Source organism: Myotis brandtii, unplaced genomic scaffold (genome assembly GCF_000412655.1).
Source record: "Myotis brandtii unplaced genomic scaffold, ASM41265v1 scaffold156, whole genome shotgun sequence".
NCBI lineage: Eukaryota > Metazoa > Chordata > Mammalia > Chiroptera > Vespertilionidae > Myotis > Myotis brandtii.
The window spans coordinates 980,874-1,005,872 of NW_005355666.1; the positions used below are offsets into that span (position 1 = coordinate 980,874).

The 24,999-nt window shown below is 39.7% G+C and overlaps 1 protein-coding gene across 2 annotated transcripts in view; it reads left to right on the forward strand.

The window, feature by feature from the left end:
• POLA1 (polymerase (DNA directed), alpha 1, catalytic subunit) overlaps positions 1–24,999 on the forward strand; it is a 314,757-nt gene that overhangs the window by 52,531 nt on the left and 237,227 nt on the right. The window lies entirely within an intron of this gene.

The following is a 24,999-nucleotide window of genomic DNA, read 5'->3' on the forward strand; positions in this document are numbered from 1 at the left end:
TGTGTGTGTGATTGAATGTCTACTATGTGCCAGACATTGTTCTAGGCACTGGGGTAGAGTGTCGAGCAAGATATAAAAGGTCCCTACATCCTGAGGCTTACATTCTACCAGGGCAGGGGGTGTTAAGGGGCATGTGGTGGGGACTTTGATGGGGAGAGGATAGTTTGGGAAAACAGACTGTATATAAGTGAATAAATAAATACAAAAATGACTAAGAGACTGTGATAGAAGTAAATGCTGTGCAGGTAATAAAATAAGGTGGCTGTTAAGATGGCTAGTTTAGATTGATTAGGGAAGGCTTCTTTAGCAGGTAACAAGAATGAGGCCTAAGTGACCTAAGGGAGCTAGTTTTTTTCTGGCGTGTTAGCTCAGTGTGTAGGGGAAAGGAAGAGATCAAGGAGAATGCCTTCGTTTTTGTCTTCTAGCTGGTTAGCTAGTGGACCCATTTCCTAAGATGGAGTAATCTAGGGGAGAGGGATTAAGAGTTCTGTCTTGGCTCTGTTACCTTTGAGATTTATAAAGATCTCTAGGCATATTAAGTAAGTAGTCAGTTGGATATAGAATTCCAGCATTCCAGGAATATATCAAGACTCAAGTTATAGATTGAGAGTTATTGGCTTTATTTTATTTTTTGAATTTATTGGGATGACATTGGTTTGCAAAACCATACAGGTTTCAAGTGTACAACTCAATAAAACATCACCTGTACACTGTATCGTGCGCCCATAGCCTCAAGCAAAGTCTTTTTCTGTCCCCATTTTTCCCCTCCTTGCCCATCGCCACCTAGCCCTCATCCCCCTTTCCCTCTGGCTATCACCACACTGTTGTCTATGTCTCTGTGTTATATACACATATGTTTTTTTGTTTTTGTTTTTGCTTAATCCCTTCACTTTTCATCCAGTCTTCCAACCCCCATCCCCTCTGGCAGAGATTTATTGGCTTTAGAAAGATGGGCCAGATAACAAAGAGATTTGAGGTACTTTCACTTTGTAGAAACTATAAGCTCCATCTGCGTTAGCACTGAGTGAATGGGTTTTTCTTTATTTGCAAAAGAATAGTTACATTAAGTATTAATTCCTTTTAACTATAGTAAACTATTGATTCCAGTCAGTGAATTTAAGACTATCAGTCTTAAGAAGGTACTTAGTTGCTATGGATAGAAGGCTTGTGTTGGGATTCTGGAATCAGAATACTCTAGAGTAGGGGTTGGAAAACTACGGCCCATGGCCCAAATCCAGCTTGCCATCTAATTTTGTAAAGTTTTATTGGATGAGCCATGCTCATTCGTTTATGTATTGTCTATGGCTGCTTTTGTGTTACATCAGCAGAGTTGAGTAGTCAAGATAGAGACTTACAAGGCCCACAAAGCCAAAGATATTTACTTTCTGGCTCCTTTTTTTTTATTTTTTGTTAACCTCACCTGAGGGTATTTTTTTCCATTGATTTTTAGAGAAAGTGGAAGGGAGGAAGGGAGGAGAGAGAGAGAAAGAAAGAGAGAGAGAGAAACATTGATGTGAGAGAGATACATCGATTGGTTGTCTCCCACACTCACCCCTATCAAACCTGCAACCTAGGTACCTGCCCTTGACCATACCCTTGACTGGGAATTGAACCTGTGACCTTTGGGTGCACAGGCTGATGTTCTATCCTATCCACTGAGCCCTCTGGCCCTTTTCAGAAAAACAAAGTTTGCCTACCCTGCTTCAGAGTCTAGACCAGCACTGTTCAATAGAACTTTGAGATGATAAAAATGTTCTCCATCTGCACTATGCAATGCAATAGTTGCCAGCCACAGTGGCTAGTGAGCACTTACCTTCGGCTAGTGCGACCTAGCTGAAGAACTGAATTTTGAGTTTTATTTCATTATAATTATAATAAATTTAACTTTAAATAGCCACATGTGCCAGTGGCTGTTATGGTGGGTAGCACAGATCTAGATGGTATGAAACAAACAGGATGTTCAGGGCTGCTCTTGTGTTGACAGTCCTATATCAGAGACTTGGCTTAGGGCCCAGGGAGGAAGGGCAAAACATGTATTGGACACCGGCAACATGTGAGTTTTTGGATGTATTATTTCATTAAAACCCACAAGAATCGCCCTAACCGGTTTGGCTCAGTGGATAGAGCGTCGGCCTGCGTACTGAAAGGTCCCAGGTTCGATTCCGGTCAAGGGCATGTACCTTGGTTGCGGGCACATCCCCAGTAGGGAGCGTGCAGGAGGCAGCTGATTGATGTTTCTCTCTCATCGATGTTTCTAACTCTCTATCCCTCTCCCTTCCTCTCTGTAAAAAATCAATAAAATATATTTAAAAAAAACCCCACAAGAATCCATTGAATACAGATAATAATGTTTCCATTTTGCAGATGAGAAAGATCAACTCAAAGAGGTGCAGCCTAATAAGTAACTATTTTGAATTGGAATCTCTATCTTCCTGACTGTAAGGCTTTTATGTCATTAGGGTTTTCTGCCCCATCTCAGGGTGTCTTTCATAACTGTGCTTCTGCTTTATATTCTACCTCTTATTCCTGGAAGGTCATCTTTTTTGGTACTCATTTCAAGACACGGGTCTTTTTTACATGAGAAGATTTAAGTGTTTTAGGGGCTAGTTGAAGTGAAGGAAGGATGTTTCAATTTCTTAGGCTAAGTTTATTTTAAAATTATTTAAATTTTATTTCTGTATATGTATCCAGTGGCTTCTGCTAGAGTACAATCTTATTTTTGTATTAGGAAATGCACTCACTATGCCCCAACTGGGTGATAATACATGGGTTGAGTATTGAGATTGGATCAAGGTTACTCTTAAGTTTCTCACAAGAGGCAATAGTTGACAATTTACTCCCTTGGAGAGTGCCTCTTGCTGGTGGGAAATCCCTGTTGTTACATTTTCTGCATTGGATCAGAAATCCACAAGCTTAAAAGGGCACTGTTGATAATGATAAGCCCCAAATTTGTCCAGTGATCTACCCCGCTCCCTTAATCCACTGTACTTTAAGGGCAGTATTTTCATTTAGGTGTATTTTTAATAGGGAGTTTAAACTCAGTTTTTATTTTTCTGTTGTATAAAATATAACAATAACAAATCTTAATAAATAAACTATAAAAAAACCTGCTTTCCCCACTGAAAAAACAAAGAATTTCAGATAAATCTTGAAATAAGTATATGCGATTTAAATTCTTGGTTTCTACTTTCCCCTTTGCTCCTTCTCACAAATAATAAAAACTGGAAAGTGGACCTTTAAAGTAATGTGAGGTTAATGAGAAATGATAGTGATATAGTTGCTCTCTGGAAATCTTATTCTAGAAGAAGATTCAAAGCAACTTACAGAGATTATTTCCTAAAATAAAAAGGATTGTTACAACATTGGTGATAATTATCAGCACTGGCAGAATGAAATATTCTAGGTCAGCAGTTCTCAACCTGTGGGTCGCAACCCCTTTGGGGGTCGAACGACCCTTTCACAGGGGTCGCCTAAGACCATCGGAAAACACATATTAATTATATGTTGTTTTTGTGATTAATCACTATGGTTTAATTATGTTCAATTTGTAACAATGAAATTGGGGGTCACCACAACATGAGGAACTGTATTAAAGGGTAGCGGCATTAGGAAGGTAGAGAACCACTGTTCTAGGTGATAATCTGTCTTTGGGTTTACTAGCATTTTCTGTATATGCTATTAGGCCTTTGTGAGTTCAAGCATCTCTTGATTATTAGAGAAGTAGGGAGAGTGATGTGTAAAATGAGAGTCAGTTTGCTGAGATTTTGGAATACCTTGTAACTTTTTCAAACTGGTCTTTTTTGTAATAAGATAGAGGGACAAAATTAATATAGTAACTTAAAGAGCCTATAAGTTGTTTCCTTTTAAAGTCCCGGTAGGATAAATTAGATTAAGGTTCAAGTGGAAATTAATGAGAGTGACACCTGGTAGCATGTCATCTGAAAAGATTATAAAATTTTGCATTTGAATATGGATTAACACACAGTCTGTGGAGGCATTGAAATGTCACTACCTTTTTATTTTTAATCTATTTGGTGTGTGCTTAATTTTGTCAGAATCATGCAGCTTTGGCTCTGGTGACCTAATAATTTCTGTAATCAAATGTATTATGGCTGCTAGAGTATTAGGAGTAATTACTGATTGTACTCTTAAAAACAGGTTTATAATAAAAATGCTAACAGTTGTGTCAAATGGACATCAATATTGTCTTTTCCCAAGTGTGATATTTCACACTTTAAACTCTTCTATGATTTTTAATTGCTTGGTGGTAGAGGATTTAGTTAATGGTTAAGGAATTGTGTGAGGGACCTCACAGCATTTAAGTTATTTAAAGAAAGAAAGAAAGAAAGAAAGAAATCGAGGTTTCCAGAGAAGTAATGTAGAAACTTAGTTTACAGACACTCAAAAGTTAATCTCTGTAAATACCATCTGTATTTATGTGTATTCTTAATGTATGTATAGAGAGACAAAGCACTAAGTGGACATACTGTATATACATATATTTTATTTATTTTTTTCTTTCTTTATTGATCATAACCAATGGACACAGACACCAGGGGGTGGGGGGTTATGGGGGGGATAAGGACACATATGTAATACTTAATCAATAAAGTGGACATATATTTTGAACCTAGAAAACCTACTCAGTTGTCAAGTGACTGGTGTGGTAATTGAAGTGATTGTTCACTAGATGGCGATAGACACCCTGAGATCATTAATCAATTAAGGGCTTTATTCTGTGAACAATAGTGAAGACCATTTAGTGACACAAATCAGTCCAAATTTTCGACTTTTATTAATTTTGAAACTGTTAATAAAGCTTGTCACTGAACCAGAGGATTGTGATAGTCTAATCTATTTAGTGTTTTACAAAATGGTTTTTGAATCCTAAGTTTTATTGGTAAGAACAATCATTTAATGTATCATAGCAAGCTAATTCTTCTGTCAAATAGCTAAATTTACACTTCTGGCCATGGGGCCACAATACATGACTCCTTTAGTCACAGTATCAGTGTAAAGAGAATTGAAAAGATTTATTTTTAAAATCTTCACCTGAGGATATGTTTTTATTGATTTGAAGGAGAGAGGAAGAGGGAGAGGGAGAGGGAGAGGGAGAGGGAGAGAGAGAGAGAGAGAGAGAGAGAGAGAGAGAGAGAGAAACATTGATTTGAGCGAGAAGCGTTGATCGGTTGCCTCCTGTAAGTGCCCCAACTGGGGATTGAACCTGCAACCTTTTCTAGTGGTATTGAACGACGTTCCAACCAACTAAGCCACCAGACCAGGGCAAAATGATTTTGATATATAATTGTGCCTCTTTGAATTTGTTGGGGTTTTCTGAGGAATTTTAAACTTACTCTATACTTGCAAGCATACTTATTGCATAATCCTTAGTGTAATGGTAATATTTGTCTTTATGGAATAATGAGTACTTATTGATGTTGGTATTGTTTTATTTCTGCACTCTGTTATTTCTGTGCCCTTGAGAAAATGACTTTTAGTCTGAAATTTTTTATTTAACAACTGTTAAATAAACGTAGGCTCTAATGTTTGGGTGTAGAGCTCATGCATTTTCATTTTCTCACCCAGTAGGCTGAAATGAGACTTTTGCTAGCCTGCCTGCCAACCAGTTGTAGACTGCCTAGCTTTCAGGTGTGTTCAGAGCTGGAATTTGTACATTTAGAAAATGTATCCAAATCACTGCATGAACACATTGCAGTCTGGGCAAGCCTTCCTGGGAGTCTCTTGGTGATGTGCTAGCACCTGTCAGGAGCCTTTGGGAATGATCCTGGGATGACGTGGGGGTGGGGGTGGGGGGCGGTTAGCCTTTGTTGGTGTCAGTGGCAAAAGAGACTGAGTGAAGATGGAGAATCTTATACATAAGTGTTAAGGATGTCTTTCATCTTTATCTGGAAATAACCCAAATTTTCACTTTTCCAATCTTTTTTCTTTAAAAACCCTTTCCTCCCCACCCTTGCTGATTTCTTTCTTGTCTTCCTTAGAAGTAACTGCTCTCTCAGGGTTGGTTTTGTTTTTTTGCTCATCATTTTTCACTTTTACAATAAATGTGTGCCTATACACGTGGTGCATTAAAAGTTTTTACCATTTCTGTGTTGTGCTATATATTATTTTGCAGTTTGCCAAAAACAAAGAGTAGGGGGAGAACCACATTTTAGGTATATCCATGTTGATACATGTTTAGATTTCATTTATTCATGTTATCTATTCTATAATATATCAGTGAATACATTCAGCACAGCATATTTTTATTCTGCCATTGTCCACATTTTCAGGTTTCCAAGTTTTCACTTGTTTTAGTTTTTTTGCTGTTACTAACAGTGTTGCAGTAGACAGTGCCACGCATGTAAGAGTTACTGTAGGGTGCCCTAGCCAGCTTGGCTCAGTGGATAAAGCGTCAGCCTGCGGACTGAAGGGTCCCAGGTTCCATTCCAGCCAAGGGCACATGCCTGGGTTGCGGAGTCCCTCCCCAGTGGGGGTTGTGCAGGAGGCAGCCGCTCCATGATTCTCTCTCATCATTGATGTTTCTATCTCTCTCTCAAAAAAAAAAAGAGTTACTGTAGGGTGTTACTAGGCATAGAGTTAGCACATCCACAAGAAGTATTTGATGTTGATAAGAGCAATCATTTAATTTATCATAGGAAGCTAAATCTTTCAAATTGCTAAATTCATATCCATGACCATGGGGCTACAATACATGACTCCCTCAGTTACCATATTAGAGGTTAATTTAAAAATAAATCAGAGGAGAGGATATCCAAGGTGGTGGAGTATGTGAAAGCTACACTCACCTCTTCCCATGACCACATCACAATTCCAACTAAATTATAGAAAAAATAGGTCAGCAATGATTTTGATGCATAATTTTGTCGCTTTGAATTTATTTATTTTAAATTTATAGAAGAAAAGATTCAACAACTCCACATGGAAGCAAACAGACAAATACAATTATATTCCTAACTTATACCCTCTCTAAAAATAATTTCCAGAAGGATTAAAGAATGAGAAAGGCCAAACTCTGCAACTTTTCGAAGAAAATTAGAGAGAGAATGTCTATGTCTATGGGGAGAGGGTGTATAGCATTTAAGAGATTCTCAAAGGGGACCATGATGCAAAAATGGTAAAGAACTGCTGCTTCTTATATGCCTTCTTTTGTAGTTTGAGGGGTTTTAAACTTACTCTCTACTTATAAACATACTTATTGCATACCAGTGCTTCAACATTCTTGTTAGCACTTTGTTATTATCAGGATTTTTAATTTTTGCCATTCTCATGAGTGTGAAATGGTATCTCATTGTGATTTTAATTTACATTTCTCTAAGTATCAGTTAAGTTGAGCACCTTTTCATGTGTTTTAACTCTTCAGTTTTTTTATGTGAATTGCTTGTATGCATATATGTTCTGTTTCATTGGGTTGTATGTCTCAGTATTCATACTCAAAGTCTAATTCTTTCTTGGTCATTTGTGTTGTAAATATCTTTTAGTCTGTGGCTTATCCTTTAACTTTATTTGAGGATCTTTTGTGTAGAAGTTTTTAATTTTAATGCCAAATATTTGATTTTTTCGTCCCTGTGCACTATATGGCTTTTTCCCTTAAGAAATCTTTCCCTCCTCCAATGACATAGACATTCTCTCTTTAATTTTCTTCTAAAAGTTGCAGAGTTTGGCCTTTCTCATTCTTTAATCCTTCTGGAAATTATTTTTAGAGAGGGTATAAGTTAGGAATATAATTGTATTTGTCTGTTTGCTTCCATGTGGAGTTGTTGAATCTTTTCTTCTATTCCAGGGGTTGACAAATTATAACCCATGGGCTTACTCCTATCCACTGTCTGTTTTGTTTTGTTTTGTTTTTTTAATCCTCATACGAGGATATGGTTTTTTTTCTTAATTTGAGAGAGAGAGAGGAAGGAAGAGAAACATTGATCAGTTGCCTCCCGTACATGTCCCGACGGGATTGAACCCGCAACCTGGGTGTGTGCGTGCGTGCCCTGACTGGGAATTGAACCTGCAACCTTTTTGGTGTATGGGACAATGCTCCAACCGAGCCACCTGGCCAGGGCTCATCTGCCTGTTTTCTTTTTTAATAAAATTTTATTGGGACACAGCCACACCTGTTGCATTTGTGCTGTGTTACAATGGCAGAGTTGATTAGTGGCCACAGACAGTGAATAACCTGCAAAGCCTAAAATATGTACTTTCTGGTCCTTCACAGAATAAGTTTGTGGACCTCTGGCCTAAAAAAGAGTCATGTATAATAGAAAAGTCACTTTTTTTCTAACAGCTTTAGTCAAAGTTTGTGAAAAATAGAGGAAATTACACTAAGGGAAGGAAAACATCTTTTGGACATTTAAAAAATATATAGATTTTGATGTTTTAGTTGTTCTTACATTATCATATGAGAATTTCTCACAAGCCAAGTAGAGCCAAAAGAAGTTCTGAGTCCTCTAAAGTTGTATGCAACATTTTCTTTTGTAATTTATTTATACCACATTTTATGTGTCTGTGCATATGTGTACTTTGGGAGGGTGGGGGAGAGGGTGTATAGCATTTAAGAGATTCTCAAAGGGGACCATGATGCAAAAATGGTAAAGAACTTCTGCTTCTTATATTCTTTCTTTTGTAGTTTGAAGGAAAACTTTAGCCTTAAAAATGTATGCTTTTGTCACATAAAACATGGTAATGTGAAGAATTTTCTGGCCAGACCAGACCCATGGAAACTGTGTGGGTGGTAGGAGGGAAGAGTTCTAATTCTGTCTCCAGACTTTTAATAGCCACCATTAAACCTACTTTTAACTTCAGCTGACCTACTAACATTTTTTTTAGTATGAGAAGAGAATTTCTTTTAAGAATGAAATATAGGTTTAATATATTTTTGCAGAATATGTATGTTAAAAAAAGCAATATCCTTTTTCAGTGATCACAGATTACTTGTCACTTTTGAAGTTGTTTGTATTATAAAATTCTAATCCAGAGCAACTTTTATCCCCTTTTTATTGTTGTATTTAGGGGATATTTGAGTTCTAAATTCTTTGCAGTTTTTCAAAAACTGCTAACACATAATATTCAGCTTTTTAAGCTCACATCCAGAATTTGTGGTAATTCAGATGAAATGAGTTGAAATTCTTCATAGTACAAAATTTTTCTGACTTTTTCTTTTTTTTCTTAATGAGTTATGGTTGACATATAACATTTTATTACTTTCAGGTGTATACATAATGATTTGATATTTGTATGCACTATGAGATAATCATCACAATAATTCTAGTTACCATTCATCACCATACTTCATAGCACAAATTAATAGTTATTTTTGAGCTTAGGTTATTTTCATATATCTTTAAATTTCGTAGAAACTCTTACTTCCAGTCAAGTAAATGATAGCTTAACTGCAGATCATGTATAATGATGAACTTTTACTATTAGCATCTACATTTTCTTGTCCATTTTTCTGTATCCTTTCTGAAAATTGATGAAAGTAATGTTGGTAAATATAAAGATAAGAAGAGGATTCACTAATTTGGAAATACTTCATGGAGGTCAGTCCAAATTATGATAATGTTGACATTCAATAATTCCAGAGAAATGTGATGACAAAAATTTCAAGTATATAGAATAATTTATGCTTTATTAATACAGTGCTGCATCTAGAGAGATAAATACATGTGTTATACTTAGGCTTTCTTTGAATTACTCTACATACTTGAAAACATTGGTATATTTATTTCAAAATAGTCAGAACTTTAGACCTTTAAAATAATTTCAGAATGACCTTATCCTTCTTTCTTATTAGTTGGAAACTAGCATCTCGAAGATGCCTGGACATCTGCTTCTGTGTGCTCTTTTGGATTTTGGACATTGAAAGCTATAGATTTAGGAGGACACGAGGCGATTAATATTAGATGTGGGCTGGGTCAAGTTCTGCCGGTGAAAGGAGTTGGGATCTGTGAGCATATGAGAGCGCTTTAACAAGGAGATATTTATGTACTTTCTTGTTTATCCATATTTACAGAAGTTTTGGAATGGTTGCCTTATCTTTGTCTTACCTGAACTTTGGGGAATCCAAGGAAAAGCCCATTTGCCCTGATAATGCAAGTTTTTTGTCAAGAAGAAGTACCCTACTTCACACACATTGTACCCCTGGGTGTTAGTGGCAGGAAGAGGTGGTCCTGGGACTGTGAGCTGGCCTCCCCCATCTTTCAGAATCTTCTTAGTGCTAACTTTGAAACTGCCAAGGTTTATTTTGTTAAGGAAAGTAGAATTGTCTTATTCTCAATCTAAATTACAGCCCTTTTAAAACCCACACATTGGATGTTTTATTACTAGATTTTGGAACGGGTCTACATACACTAATATGAACACTTAAAACTTTCTTCATTAGCAAAAAGAAAAGAAAAGAAAAGCCTACAGCTTCAAATTGCTTCATAGGTATTCTTCAGTCTCTACTTCCGTTCAGCTTGTCAGGGATCACGTTGCATATGTTTTGGTGTTCCATGTCCAACCTAGGCCTGTGCCACGCAGGTGGGTGCTTGTTTGCTGGAACTCCAGGATCACGCTGGACTAGTAGTTTCCACAGGTATAGATGGGTAGGTGTGGAGGAGGTGCATTTTAAAAAGAGGATCTTGATATTTAAGCCCATTTTGAGTTTATGAGAAATGGCCTAAATACTCAGAACAAGAAAAGGATAGTTTGTACAGTTCTACTGGGAACTCTTATTTGGGAAGACAGGTGGTATTTTTGCCTCGATATTTTGCCCATTTAATTACTGAAACCTCTGGGAATGTGGCTGAGGATGAGGAGATAAATCCTATCAGACTGACCTTGTGTCAGCACTGTGAGTCTCTGCCGAGACAGATTAAGTTTAATTACTCTCACTCAAATAACATAAACCGAGTCCTGGAAATCTCTTCCTTTCTTCCCAACCCTCATTAGAATGAGGGACTTTCTGTTAACCCAAACTCATTCCTCTTTCTGCATATGTGAGCATCCTATATAAACCTGTTTTGGTGTATGTTTCTTTTTCACAAGCTGCGTGTTATTTGACAGGTGTTTTAAAGCTCCTTGCTTTGGCAATGGACCAAGATGACAGAGCAGTAATGATTTTGAAAGTCCCATTCCCTCCTTGTTAAGAGACAAAAAGAAAAGTGTGAATTTACTGACCACTACTCAACAGTGGCATAGAAATTGGCGTAAGTTTTAATTGTCTGGTTCTATGGTTCTATAGTGTGACTGCATAGGTAATTTCCTGGATGACACTGTTCTTAAGGAAAGGGGAAAATATCATATAACTTTCTCTTTCCACGTTCTTTCCCCCTCTCTTCACAAATTGCAGACATCGATGGATTGAAGAGAAGGGATCACTAGAAAACCCAAATATTGACCTTTTCTCTGTTTTTTTCTTCCTTTCCTCTGCCAAGGTGATAGATTTGTGGGAGACATGGTTGCACCTGGCAACCTTGCAGATTTCCCATCCCCCAAATGGATCAGCTGCCTCGGTGTTTGAATTTGATGGTGTACAACGTGTCACCGCACTGTCTCCTCATTTTAGCCGTTCTGGGCACATTTATTGCTAATTGGAAGAACCTGCTTTCGGCAGCCTGTGCCGTCTGGTGGCTTGAGCATTCTTTTCACAACAGTACAGTCAGGTCCTTTAAAGACACAGGCATCTCAAATTTAAAAACAAAACAAGCTGGTGGGGTTTATTATGGCTCAGGACTGGTTAACTGAGGGAAGACTAATAGAATTAGTGCCTTCTGTTTGTATATCATCCTTTTAGTAGGCAGTGTGAGCCTGTGTCAATTTGCCATATCATAAATACTGTGTTAAATTACAGTGAACTGAGTTTGGTAAGTCGTGGGAGTTTTTAAGCCGGGGAGAATGGCTTTATGTATGTGTGTATGTGTTAAGAAACTGTTTGATTTTAAGCCAGGGATTCCTGAGCCCTGTAGTCATCGCTTTAGACATCTTATACCTACTTTGAAATTGAGTGCCAGCGTCGGGTTGTACAGCTGTCCTTGTTTCCTTTTATTATTAATTTTTGTGGTTGAATTGGCTTGTGTCCCTTTCAAACTTGAATGTATTAAGAGTCTCAAAATGTAAAATTTGTCTTTGAAAATAGATGCCCTCCCTCCTTTAAAAAGCCAAATGAAATAAAATAGAACTGAAGTGAATTTCTACTTGCATTTTTAAAAGAACAGCAGAGCATGAGATTTTCCAGATATGGTTTATGTGCTGTATTTGGAATTACTAATTATTCTTTGCAGGTTTGGGGTTAGTTTTCTATTGCCTATTTTTTTATTAGCTTTGTTGTTTTACATTTAACAAAAGATTTTTTGTTTTGATACTAGTTATGAGATTTTTTTTTTGTCTTGGATGAGAGTTGAGTGGGGATGGGAGTGGAGCAAAGATATTAGGTTTCTGTCATAATTTGGAGTGTCAGACATTTGGCTGTATTTATTTCAGGGGCTTTTCACCCCTGCTGACTTAACCAAAGACTATATTTTCAGCCCTGTGCTGGATGGTGGTATGCCTCCCGCAGGCGGGGAGGAATGAGAGTGAGGAGGGGGCACTTGGAGAAAGGAATAAGCTCACAGACTATTAATAATGTGCATTGTTCTTAGGCCACATGTAACATTTCTGTGCTCTGGTCAACAGGGTAGGGTGTATGTTCTATTTAAATTGGACCACATGGCATGATGTGCTGGACAGCTGATAATTGAATCACAGGAAAAATTCGGGTATTTCTTCTTTAATGGTGTCTTGGCGGGGCAGAAAAACAAACAAACTTGTTTTCAGAAGATTGGCTGAGAGCAGGTGAATATATTTAGTTCGATTACTGATTCTTACCTCATAGCCAGACATTTTTAAAGTAATATTTGCTGAGTATGTACCATGGAGGGAAATGGAGACAAATGACATTGCTTGTGACCTGCAGGCTTGAGATGAAAGCCGTAGGTAACGATTCCAATAAAACTAGAGCTAAGCTTGGGAGGCCAAACTCGTGATTACTTACTGGTAAGCAAGAGAAAGCATCTTTAGTAGGCACACAAAACACACAGGAAAGTGTGAGTGTGTGTTGGAGAAAGCTTGGACTGGAAACCCAGGATGCCACGCTCGTTCATTTTCTTGTTTGCTTTGTGTGGCTTCGAGCAAGTCTGTCATTTGGAGCCTCTGTGTTTTCTCTTGTCAAAGGGTGCTAGGTGACAGTGATTACTGTTGAGCCCCAGTTACCAAGCACCGTAACATAAGAAAGCCTGTATGTTACTATTTCTCCTGATAGCCCAGAGGAAGCATTCTTGTGAGGTACCAAGCCCCTAGGTGTCGGGCATAGTGTTGGCGTATTGGGGGAAACAGTGATAAATTTATGTATTCAAGGGTCTTGTCCTCATGGGATTTTCAGATAATGGTAGGTGAGAGCCATTAAGCAAATAGTCAAATGAATGATCATGCCATTCCACAAGAAAATATGTACTAAGAAAAGGAACAGGAATTTCTGAGTGCTGATAACAAAGACCCTGTGAAGAATCAAAGCACCTAGACTGAAGAATCAGAGGTTTCCCGAGCCAGTGACACTAGAGGTGAGATCTGTACAGTGTACACTGGAGTTAGTTAGCTAAAGGGCTACAGTGCTAAGCACTACAGGGGGAGGGGGAGGACATGTATAGAGATCCTGGGGTAGGTGGAAGCATTATGTGATTAAGGAATGGGAGGCTGCTGTTGCTGGAGTGTAGAAAGGAAGGAGAGAGTGATGGGAGGTGAGGCTGGAGCGTGGCCTTGTTGGTTGTATTCAGTGGCAGAGAACATTAATGGGTTCTATGGGGGAGTGGTGGAGGGATTGGCTTCCATTTGCATTTTGAGAAGATCATTCTGGCTGAGTGAGCTTGAGGGGTCAGAATAGATGAGGCGGATGATTTAGTAGGCTCTTATTAAAGTACTAGAGGCCCGGTGCATGAAAATTCGTGCACTTGGGGAGGGGGGCTCCCTCAGCCCGGCCTGCCCCCTCTCACAGTCTGGGAGCCCTCAGGGGGTGTCCTACTGACAGCTTAGGCCCGCAGTCTGGTCTCCCTCTGCAAGAGGTGACCGGACCGATCATGGGAAGGCTCTGCCCCCATCACCCCACTGCTGCTGCCACTGCAGGCCTCTGTGGCTGCCGGCCCTCGACCCTTGCTGCTTAGTGATCTGAGGCCAGGCCGGCTGGGGGAGGGGCTGTGGGAATTTGAAGCATAGCAGGTCGCACCCCATCCAGCCTCTGTGGAGGCGTGGCGCCGGGACCGGGCCTGTGCCGCTGCCTCTGCGGAAGGGACCCCGGTGCTGGACTGGCCCGCGCTGCGGCCTCTCCTGCACCGCCTCTGCGGAAGGGCCCGCACCAAGGCCTCTCCCATGCCGGCGGCCCCCGGCCTTCGCAGCCGCTGTGGCTTTGTCCGAATGGAAGTCTGGAAGATGTCTGGTCTAATTAGCATATTACCCTTTTATTAGTATAGATTCCAGGCAAGTGATGGTGGTAGCTTGGCTGGTGTGATGGCAGTCAGAGGAGGGAAGATACAGACATGAGAGAGATGTAAGTGGGAAAAAAAAGCAAAACTGGTGCTAGATTGGCCAGGGCTTAGAATAGCAAAAGTATCAAGAACAACTCCTATCTGACTGAGCTGGTAGATGGATGGGGTGCCTTTCATTGAGGTGAAGAGCACTGGAAGATGACCAGGTTTAGGGCTGGGGGAAGGGGAGGTGAGCAGTTTGATCTTGGACATGTTAATTTTGAGGGGGCAGGATATAAATTTGGGAGTTGTTGGTGTATTGAAGTAAATTAAGCCATTCATTTGGCTGAAATTACTTTGGGAGAGAGGAGAGTAGAAAGAGAAGGGTCTGCGAGGCCCAGTCTGAAGAATCTCCAGCATGATGGCTTGGTATTGGAGGGTGGATTTAAAAAGTTGTTGTAGAAGAGCCAGAAGGAGAAAAGTAGGAACCCATAGTGTGGTGGAAGAGCATTTCAGTGGTGGGGGGTGACTGTCAGAAAGACACACTGATAGAAGTTTGAAAAATTTCCATTGAATTTTGGGACATGTAGGTGATTGTTGACTTTAGCTGGTGCTCTTCGAGTGCGGTGATGGTGGCAAGGCAGCATTGCAGTAGGGAGATACTGTAATTCTCCCCAGTTTATAGGTGAGGGATTTGAGACATGGAGAATAGCTTGCAAAACACCTCAACTGCGTGGCAGACCTGGATCCAGGCTAGGCCTGGGGTCTTTGCGCTCCTGCTCTCACCGGTCTCCCCAATACCTCCAGCCCATTGGCTTCCCAGGTAAGTGCCAGGGAGGCGCCGCCTGGCTCTTCTTCTCCCTGAGCTGGCAGCCTGCTGACTGGTTACTTAACCTCTCTCAGCCTCAGCTTCTTCGTTTTTAATAATGGTAGCTATCCAACAGGTTGTTGGGAAAAGTAAATGAGATGTGTGTTAATGCCTTGATATAGTCATAATTGGCACTCAGTAAATGTTAGCTAAAAACAAAATACCTCATGCTGTCATGTCTGCCTCTCAACCCATCTACATTTTTCTCTTGAATGCTTAATAGTCTACTCTAATAAAGCAAATTTGTATGCTCTTTGCTAAATTATTTTCTATGTTATGTTTTCATTTTGCCGTTTCTTCTGTGTTTCCTGCCTTTGTCCACCTACATTAATTTCTGTGCCTTATCTTTTAATCTTCTTCAAAACTCACTTTCCCTGACTGATTTAATCTCTTTAGCATAATGACCTCAGCTTATATTTACATTCATTCATTCATTCATTCATTCTTGAGTTTGGTAAGTTTATTCATTCATTTTTACATGAAAGCCTTACAGTAATGTACTGGTGTTTTTTCTTGTCCTTCAGCAGCATCTAGTAGTGGGCACAATGGCAAACACCAAGTATTTTGATAATATTAAAGAAATAGTTGTCTTATCACTTCTTACCCCAGTCCTAAGATCCAATTATTAGTAAGTCTTGGGAATCTTACCTTCAGAATATTTAGATTCATCTATTTTTCTCCATTGCCACTGCTACCCCCTACTTAGTTCAGGCCACCATTGTGTCTGGCCAGGATCACCACAGCAGCCTTCCTTTGGTGTCTCCCTTCTACTCTTGCTTCTTCTAAGCCATTCTCTACAAAGCAGGTAGTCTATATTTAAAAAAAAATATATATACACACACACACACACACACACACACACACATACATACATACATATATATTTATTGATTTCAGAGAGGAAGGGAGAGGGAGAGAGAGATAGAAACATCAATGATGAGAGAGAAGGGCTTGTCTCTTACACGTCCCACACGGGATCGAACCTGCAATCCGGGCATGTGCCCTAACTGGTAATCAAACTGTGACCTCCTGGTTCATAGGTCAATGTTCAACCACTGAGCCACGCCGGCTGGGCAGCCTATATTTTTAACGTGATTGCATCATGTCATTTTCAGTGATTTCCCATCTCAGGCCTCCAAGGTCCTGTATACTAACTGATCCACTGCCCTTCGCACCCCTGCTTTGGTCCAGCCTCGTGGGCCACTGTTTTCTTTTAGTTCCACACACAGGTTCAGTTCTGTCCTTCCGTAAGGCCCTTGTGCATCTGGGCCCCTCTGCCTGGAACACTCCCCCAGGTTTGGTGGTGCAGGGCTGCATTTTTCTCTCTCTTCAAGTCTCAGCTTATATGACACTTTGGTGAGGCCTTCTCTGACTCCTCTATTCCACCTCCACCTCTCATTTATAAATTAATTTTTTTCCATTATTTATATAGAGTAAACGAATATATCCATGTAGCTACTTCCCAAAACTAATACATGTTAAGATTTTGCCATAACTGCTTCAGACTTTCTTTAAATCAAAGAAAGCCTTATAGTAATGTCCTCTGTGTGCCCTTCCCCAATCTCCTCCTTCCCTCTCTGCAGAGGCAGTTCCTGTTGTGAAGTTGATATATATCTTCCCTTTTTGTAGGCTCTTCTTACCTGTGAATATACCTATTTAATTTATGTAAATGGTACTTCATATTTGAGTTTCCCACTTGTTTTTTTCTCCCAACATTATATTTTTTAACTATAGCCAGGTTGATACATATAGATCTGATCATTCCATTTCAACTGCTCTGTAGTATTCCATCATATGAATATTCTGCAGTTTATTTTTCTCTCACTTTGATTTTTCTTTCTCTCTCTCTCTCTCTCTTTCCCTCCCTTCCACTCTCAAAAAAAATCAATGGAAAAATATCCTTGGGTGAGGGTTAATAACAACAACAAAAAAACAAAAAAAGAGATTGCTACTTTAACTATAGTTTTGTCCTTGTTTCTAGTACGAGATATCTCATTTTGTCCTGTAGGAGCCTGTGCAAACCATTTGCTGATAAATTGAATCACTGTGAACTATATTTGGGGATATTTATTAGAAGGGAAAAATACAGCTATTAGTTAAGTCCTATGCTAATGCTTCCTAATTATTCTTTTTTCAGTTTAGTGTATATTGGTTTTGTCCTCCCCCACTCAGTTTATTGTGGCACATGTGACTAGCTCTCAAATTAGGTTGGGTAACAGTTATTATGAACTTCCAAAGAGAATTAGGATCTGGTCTTACGTTCCCCTCTATGTGTCAGTAGTAAATAATTAGACACACAATTCAATTAGGGATAATGATGATAGCTAAGGTATATTAAGCATGTAATGCTTGCCAGACACTGTTCTAAACACTTTATGCTAACAGTAAAATCCACTATAACAAAAAACTGAATTTTAAAAATGTTTTTCCAATTGCATAAAACGTAGGAGTCATGTTACTGCAAGGCTTATGAAAAATAGTGTTTTTCAATTTGTTTTCTAGTGCCTGTGTGTGTGTGTGTGTGTGTGTGTGTGTGTGTGTGTGTGTGTGTTGGCATGGAGAAGAAAAGGTTTTCATTTATTAGATGTATAGAAATGTACTGAACTGAGAAAATCTAAATGGTCATGAACCTAGTTATTTCCTAACATCCTTCCTGCTCCTCACCCACCCCCTTGGTAAAAGCTTGAGCCTGTTCCTATAAATGGGGGCTGGGTGGAGGATGGGAACCAATCCTCAATTGAGTTAGATCTGAGTTTTCCTGATTGCGAGGCAAGTTATCATGGGGTTTTATACTATGATTTCCACCTTATAGGCGAGTGAACTGAAGTACGGAATGCCCAAGGGCCAGTGAATCACAGACGTAAGTCAAATCTAGGGAGCCCGAGTATTCTTAACTGCCCCCAGTGTACCTTGCCTGTGTTTTTTTGAGAGTTTGTTTATGCATCAGGCATCATGAAATGCGAGAAAACAGTGTTATATCTTCACAGTGCTTGGAGCCATTTTTGTTTGAAAGGATGTGTGCCAAGTAGCATATATCATTCAGGATTGGGTAGTATTTGCTGTCACTTTATAGATTTCCATTGATTCTCTTTTGACTTCTTCAGTCCTGTGACGCCAGCCATAAGGGAATTTGAATGGTCATAATTAATGTGGCACTAGAAATGGAATTCTTAAGGAAGAGAATCAGGTGATGCAGCAAGGATGGAGAGACTCAGATGAGGAAGAATACTTCCTCCTGTCCTGTGTGTGTGGCATAAGGGGTGGTGATGCTGTTCACCACAGCTAAAACTGGGGTGGTTCTGGAGCATGTCTTTGTGTAGCTTGTCTAGGGCACTCTCATCTCACTGCCTGTTATAATGGTGAAGGTTGTAGTGTTTGCCATAAGCACAATAAACAAATAGGTCCAGAAAACGTATTCAGTAATCTTTGCTCGATGAGCAGAAGGTAGTGGTCGTTTAAAACAAATGAAGGGGATAAAAACTCCCCTAACTTTTATTTACCAATCAGATTGCAAAGGAAAAAAATAGCCTATTTTTAGACTGCGGCTCCAATTATGCTAAGCCTTGAAGATAATGAAACAGCCTGACACAAAAGAGTGTGGTGACGCAAGTTTGTGTGGTGAAATTCCAAGACATTCACTGACTTTTTAGGATTCTGCAGAGTGAATATTAAGCTGCTAAAGTGTTTGTTGCCCGGAAACAGTGCTTTATTCTTTTATATGCAGTGTAATGAAGTGAACCTGTGTAATTTGTTTATTGCAAGGAAAAGGGAGAATTCGCACATATCATCTATCCCTGCAACCTATCTTTGGCTTCTCTTGTGTCCCTTTTTAAAATACATATATTTTTATTGATTTCAGAGAGGACGGAGAGGGAGAGAGAGATGGAAACATCAATGATGAAAGAGAATCATCAATCGGCTGCCTCCTGACACTCTTCACTAGGGATCGAGCCTGCAACCCGGGCATGTGCCCTCCTGCCTGACGAATCAAACCATGACCTCCTGGTTCATAGGTCGACACTCAAACACACTGAACCACACCGTCTGGGCTTGTGCGTCCCTTTTATTTGCTGAAGCCTCTAAGTTATGTTATTTCTAACACTGCATATTACCTATTGTTAGTCACTCTAATTTTTCTTCATGTTGTACAATATGAGGGTTTCCAATTTTTGAAATAATTTTATGTAGTAGATTTGGCAGAATTTGGAGGCTTTTTTTTTTTTTAATCCTACCACTCTTTCTTCATTCTGTGCAAGAATTACCCTTAGCTTTTCTACTCCTGTTCTTTCTTAATCATGTCAGGTGACATCTTTCCTCGGAACTAATTAGTTTGGGGGATTTAAGTGAAATGTGTGTTGGCATAGGGCTCCATTGGCTGGGTTAATGGATGTTGGCTATTGGTACTCTCCAGTCTCATGTTGCCTTTCCATTGACAGGTTTAGTAATGGGCTTCTGGGTTTTCTGCCGCCTGTAGTTGTTTTACTGAAAATGAAGCTGGGTGCTTAGTGTTCATGTGATGGAAAGGATCAAGTTTCCTTCCAAGGCAGCGTGTTTTCTATTCTGTGAATTGGGCTATCCAGCTATAACTTGGGTCCTAAGGCATCTAGTTCCTGGAGTCAGGAGCTCTACCATCTTCCATTTAGCCTCCAAGTTTTCTTTGTCAAAGTGGTTGCTGAAAGAAGTAAATGTGGGAAGGCAGAAGGAAAGACCTATTGAACCCAAGAAGCCAAAGTTGCAAGCTTCTGGTATTGGTGGTTTATGGAAGGATTTGATGAGGAGGTGAGGGAATGGGTTGTGAAGGAGGTAAAAGAGATCCTCATGAGATTCAGGCTGAAGTGTATTGGCATGGCTTGCAGAATAACTGAAAACATAAATCAGCAATCAGGTGATTGATAAAGGCAGCCTGGTTGGATGAATTGGCAGCTAGGAAATGTCTCTGGATGGATGTCAGCTATCACATACAGTACTTACTCTGTTTCATTTAATGTCCTGCAACCTTGCTGATAGGGGATATTATCTCTGTTTACAAATGAAGAAAAAGTCTCGAAGGGCTTAAGTCACCAAGGTCTCTTTACTTGTAAATGGCTAAAATGAATATGACTTCTTACATCCGTGCCTCTCCTCTGAAATACAGGAAACACAGAGACCAACAGTATTTATCTTCTTATGCTTGATAAGTAAAATACTGGGTGGTCCAACTGCTGAAAAGGCTGTCACAGCTTTTTTTGTTACTATACTTCAATATAGGGCTCTTCCTTAAATTGTAGATGGGCCAAATTCAGTTCAGTTATCTGGCCTACTATGTGCTAGGCACAGTATAAATTCTGGGGATCCCGGGAAGAGTAAAATCACGGTCACTGTCTTAGTCGTGCGTTGAAAATGGGATGGAGGGAAAGGAAAGACATTGAACTGTAAATGAACTCTGTGCCATATGAATAAGATATATTTAAAGGAGGAGGAAAGGGGAACATCACTTGGGGGTTAGAGAATGATGTCAGTGTCCATAGAATACTTCCTACTGTTGATTCCATTGCTTTTTTGGTCATTGCCAGGATTTTCCAAGAGAGATATGGTATGCTCTTTTTTGCAGAGGTGAAGTCCAAGAGGAACCATATGCTGTTGTAACAAGCTTGGGCCTTTTATTTTCTAGCTATAGTTTTAAATTCATGAAGGTAACAAAGTTTTTTGTTTATGGTCAATGAAGAATCTTCCATTTCTACAGCCATTAAACTTTCTTTTCTTAACCTGACACTCTCTTCAGTTGCACCTTTCCTCACCCCCTTGTCAGACCAGGGAGGGCAGTGGGGTTTCTAATTGCAGCTCATTGCATAACTGGCACTCATTCTTTTGCCATGGGGCAGTAGGACTTGATATCTTCCTGTGATTAGCTCATAATGATCTTTTGGGAAGGCGTTAGAAAGGGATTAGTTTTTGTTGGATAAAATGATGCCTCCTCACCTTCAACACCAATTAACAAAAATTATAGATAAATCATTAAGTATAAATAAAAGCCCAAGATAAGAGGGGAAAAATGATTCAAAAGTTAAGCATTCTTTTATAAATTCCTCCTCCCAGTCAGGTGCATTATATCTCAGCCCAGAATGCTGAAGATATTTATAATTCCTAGCACTGCGCCTCACCCTTGATATACGCCTGATGAAGAATAAGGCAGTTTTGAATTTACTATTGGTCATCTCTAAGGAATCCTGGAAAATAGGTGTTCTGGAGTCTGCCATGCTTGGAGACCACCATCTCTTCCTGGAACAGATTGATCTTAGGTTTTTTTGCTCACAATAAGATGAGATTGTAGGAGGGTGGTGAGAATCAAAGATCAGTCAGAGTGTTTTGCAGGCTCCCAATTCTCTAGTAAATGTAATATAAGCTGGGACATTGCTCTTGGCCTGATGGTTGGATTCTTTAGCACCTCAAACAGTAAATGGTGACAAACCTTATAGTATTTTTTTTTCAGGTCACAAATAACAGGGTCATCAATTTTGTAATTTGGGATGCAAATTGCATGTACCCATGTCAGGGTTTTCTTGAGGGTTGCAGTCTTAAAGACCAAAGACTGTGTGTTGATTCTGTGTTCTAAATGGTGAACTCTAGAAAATTATAGACTAGTAAGCCATACAGTACAATTCTAGAAAAAAATTGCTAAGCAGTAGTTTTTTAGCATTTTATGACAATCATCAAGGATCAGTATTGGTTCACCAAGAACAGGCAGTGTTGTAAATTTTGTTTTTCCTTTTAGGCTTAATATCAGGTTGAGCCACATGAAAGTGCTAGTTTTTGAAAGCCAAAAGCAATTGAATATCAACTTCACATGCTTCATTCTAATAGTTTTTATTGTGTCTTTTGTTAATAAAATTAATGCATGTTCATTGTAGCATACTTAGAAAATAGAGAAAAATAGAAATAAAACTTACTCATAATCTAACAATTCATTTTTATAAATTTCTTTCCGTCTTCCTCTGTGTGATGATCACAAGAATACTATTTTAAAAGAAAATGCTTTAGATTATAGTTCGTTTTTATAGAATATCTGGCTATTTAAATACGTTTTTATTGATTTTTTTTTTTTAGAGAGAAAGGAATGGAGAGGGATAAAGAGATTGAAACATCAATGAGAGAGAAACATCATCGATCGGCTGCCTCCTGCATGCCCCCCACTGGGATTCAGGCTTGCAACCCAGGCATGTGCCTTGACTGGGAATCGAACCAGTGACCTCTTGGTTCCTGGGTTGCTCAACCACTGAGCCATACCGGCTAGATGAGTATCTGGCTATTTATATTGAATGTATCATAAGCATTTCCCTTTAATCAGATATTTATAGAAATTGAATTTTTACTATTATGATTTCAGCAGGTAGATGCTGCATAATGTATTTATTCACACCCCTATTTTAGCACATTCATGTTATTTCCAGTGTTATTATATTTTTGGTGAATCTTCACCCAAGGATATTTTTCCCAATAATTTTTAGGGGATCAGGCCTAAGTTGGCAGTCAGACATCCCTCTGGCAGCCCGGGAGCCCTCGGGGGATGTCCACTTGCCAGCGGGGAGCAGGCCTAAGCTGCAGTTGGACATCCTTAGCGCTGCTGAGGAGGCGGGAGAGGCTCCCACCACCACTGCTGTGCTGGCAGCCATCAGCCTGGCTTGTGGCTGAGCAGAGCTCCCCCTGTGGGAGCGCACTGACCACCAGGAGGCAGCTCCTGCATTGAGCATCTGCCCCCTGGTGGTCAGTGTGTGTCATAGTGACCAGTCATTTCCAGTCGTTCTGCTGTTAGGGTCAATTTACATATTACCCTCTTCTTATATAGGATATTGGACTGCCATGTAAAGAAAGGTTGAGATTTATACTGGGTAGTTCCAGAAAGGATAGATGTGGTTAATTGATGGAAATTAGCAATAAGGAACTTCCTACCAATTAGTTCTACTAAGCAGTGGATTTGCCTTTTCAGGTAGTGGAAGGATTCAAACAAAAGCTTTAGACCAGGGGTCCTCAAACTTTTTAAACAGGGGGCCAGTTCACTGTCCCTCAGACCGTTGGAAGGCCGGACTATAGTTTAAAAAAAAACTGAACAAATTCCTATGCACACTGCACATATCTTATTTTGAAGTAAAAAAACAAAATGGGAACAAATACAATATTTGTATTTGCATGTGGCCCGCGGGCCGTAGTTTGAGGACCCCTGCTTTAGACCATTATATAAAAGGAAAGAGAAGCCTTCTTGGAACAGAAGTTAGACTAGATGACCTCTATAGTCCCTTCCAGCTCTAGGCTGTTTCTGTGATTCTGAGTGGAACACACAGGATTACCACAAAACATGCAGTAAGGCCCCATGAGTGCAACTTTGGAAGGACCAAGGCTGCTAATCCGTGCCTGCTCCCGCCTTTCCCTGCTTCAGTTTCTTTCACCTGTTGCATGGCAGCCTGGCAGTGGCCCATTCCTCAGCTTGATGTGGTCTCACAGCCTAGCTTGGCGTCCCTGGCTGCCCCCTCATCAGCAGGAATGCCTAGGGGATGAACGAATATTTGAAATGAGGGCACATTTTTCATAAATGTACAAGAAAATCAAAAGAAAATTGTTGCTTACAAAGCATATCTCAGAATCGTTTAAAAAACAAGCAGAAGTTTTTGTCCATACTGGATGTGCTGTCATCGTAGCTTTATAAGTGGGGGAGAGGGCAGACTTCATCTTTCAGGAGCTCTGGGTTTCTTTACTTGCATGGTGTCTCCGGAAGTGGAGTGTCAGTATTCTAACCCCCTGTAAAGGGTCGCTGAGCCCACACTGTTATATATTCTCTTTGGGCTTACATACCTTAGGCTGAGATGATTTTTCTAGACTCTGATTCCTTGTCCTTAAGTTATTTAAAGGTAGCTTCCAAATAAAGGTAGAAAGCTGACTTGGGAGCCCAAGCAGTTGCTTTCTTTTGTAGGGTTCTTTGCAGAATGATTTCTGACATGTCTTGTCATTGTTTTGTGCTGCTCTCCTCATTTATAATATTTGGAGCATTGGCTTTTTGCCACACTTGTCAAGGATTTATGGGAGTTAATGACATGTAGTATATAAAGTGCTTTGAGATTCTTTCATACAACTTGGTATTATCTTGAAAGCAAGAGGTTTAACTGTTCATTTGTTAGATAACTAGTGAGATTTTAAACAGATGTAATCACACCATGTCTGTTATTTAATGTATTATGTGATATGCACAAACTTCTAGTGCTCAAATTTTACACAAAGTGGCATTTTTTCTTTTCTTTTTTTTCTGTTTATAAAACCCATTTTTAGGGACTGCCTCGGTGAAAATTGGGAGTCAAGGTTCTGATAAAATTCTCCCGTCCATGTTTTTTTATGTTCTGGTTGGTGCTTAGTTTTGCTATCTGGTCATCAACAGCTGAAGTGAAGGACTCAGGACATTACTGTCTTTTGCTGTTGATACCAATGTGTGTTTGCTGATGGCGTTACAGAGGTACCGAGGTCCTTGCTGTGCAGTGTGGGGCCCAAAGGGTTGCCGCTCTGTGTGCCAGGTGGGTTACTATGTTTTTGAGACAGCACCTGTGGAATTTTACAGTGGATATTCTTTTGTAGCTATATTCATTTTACCCCTTTTGAGTAGTATTGGCTTACCAGCCAGAATCT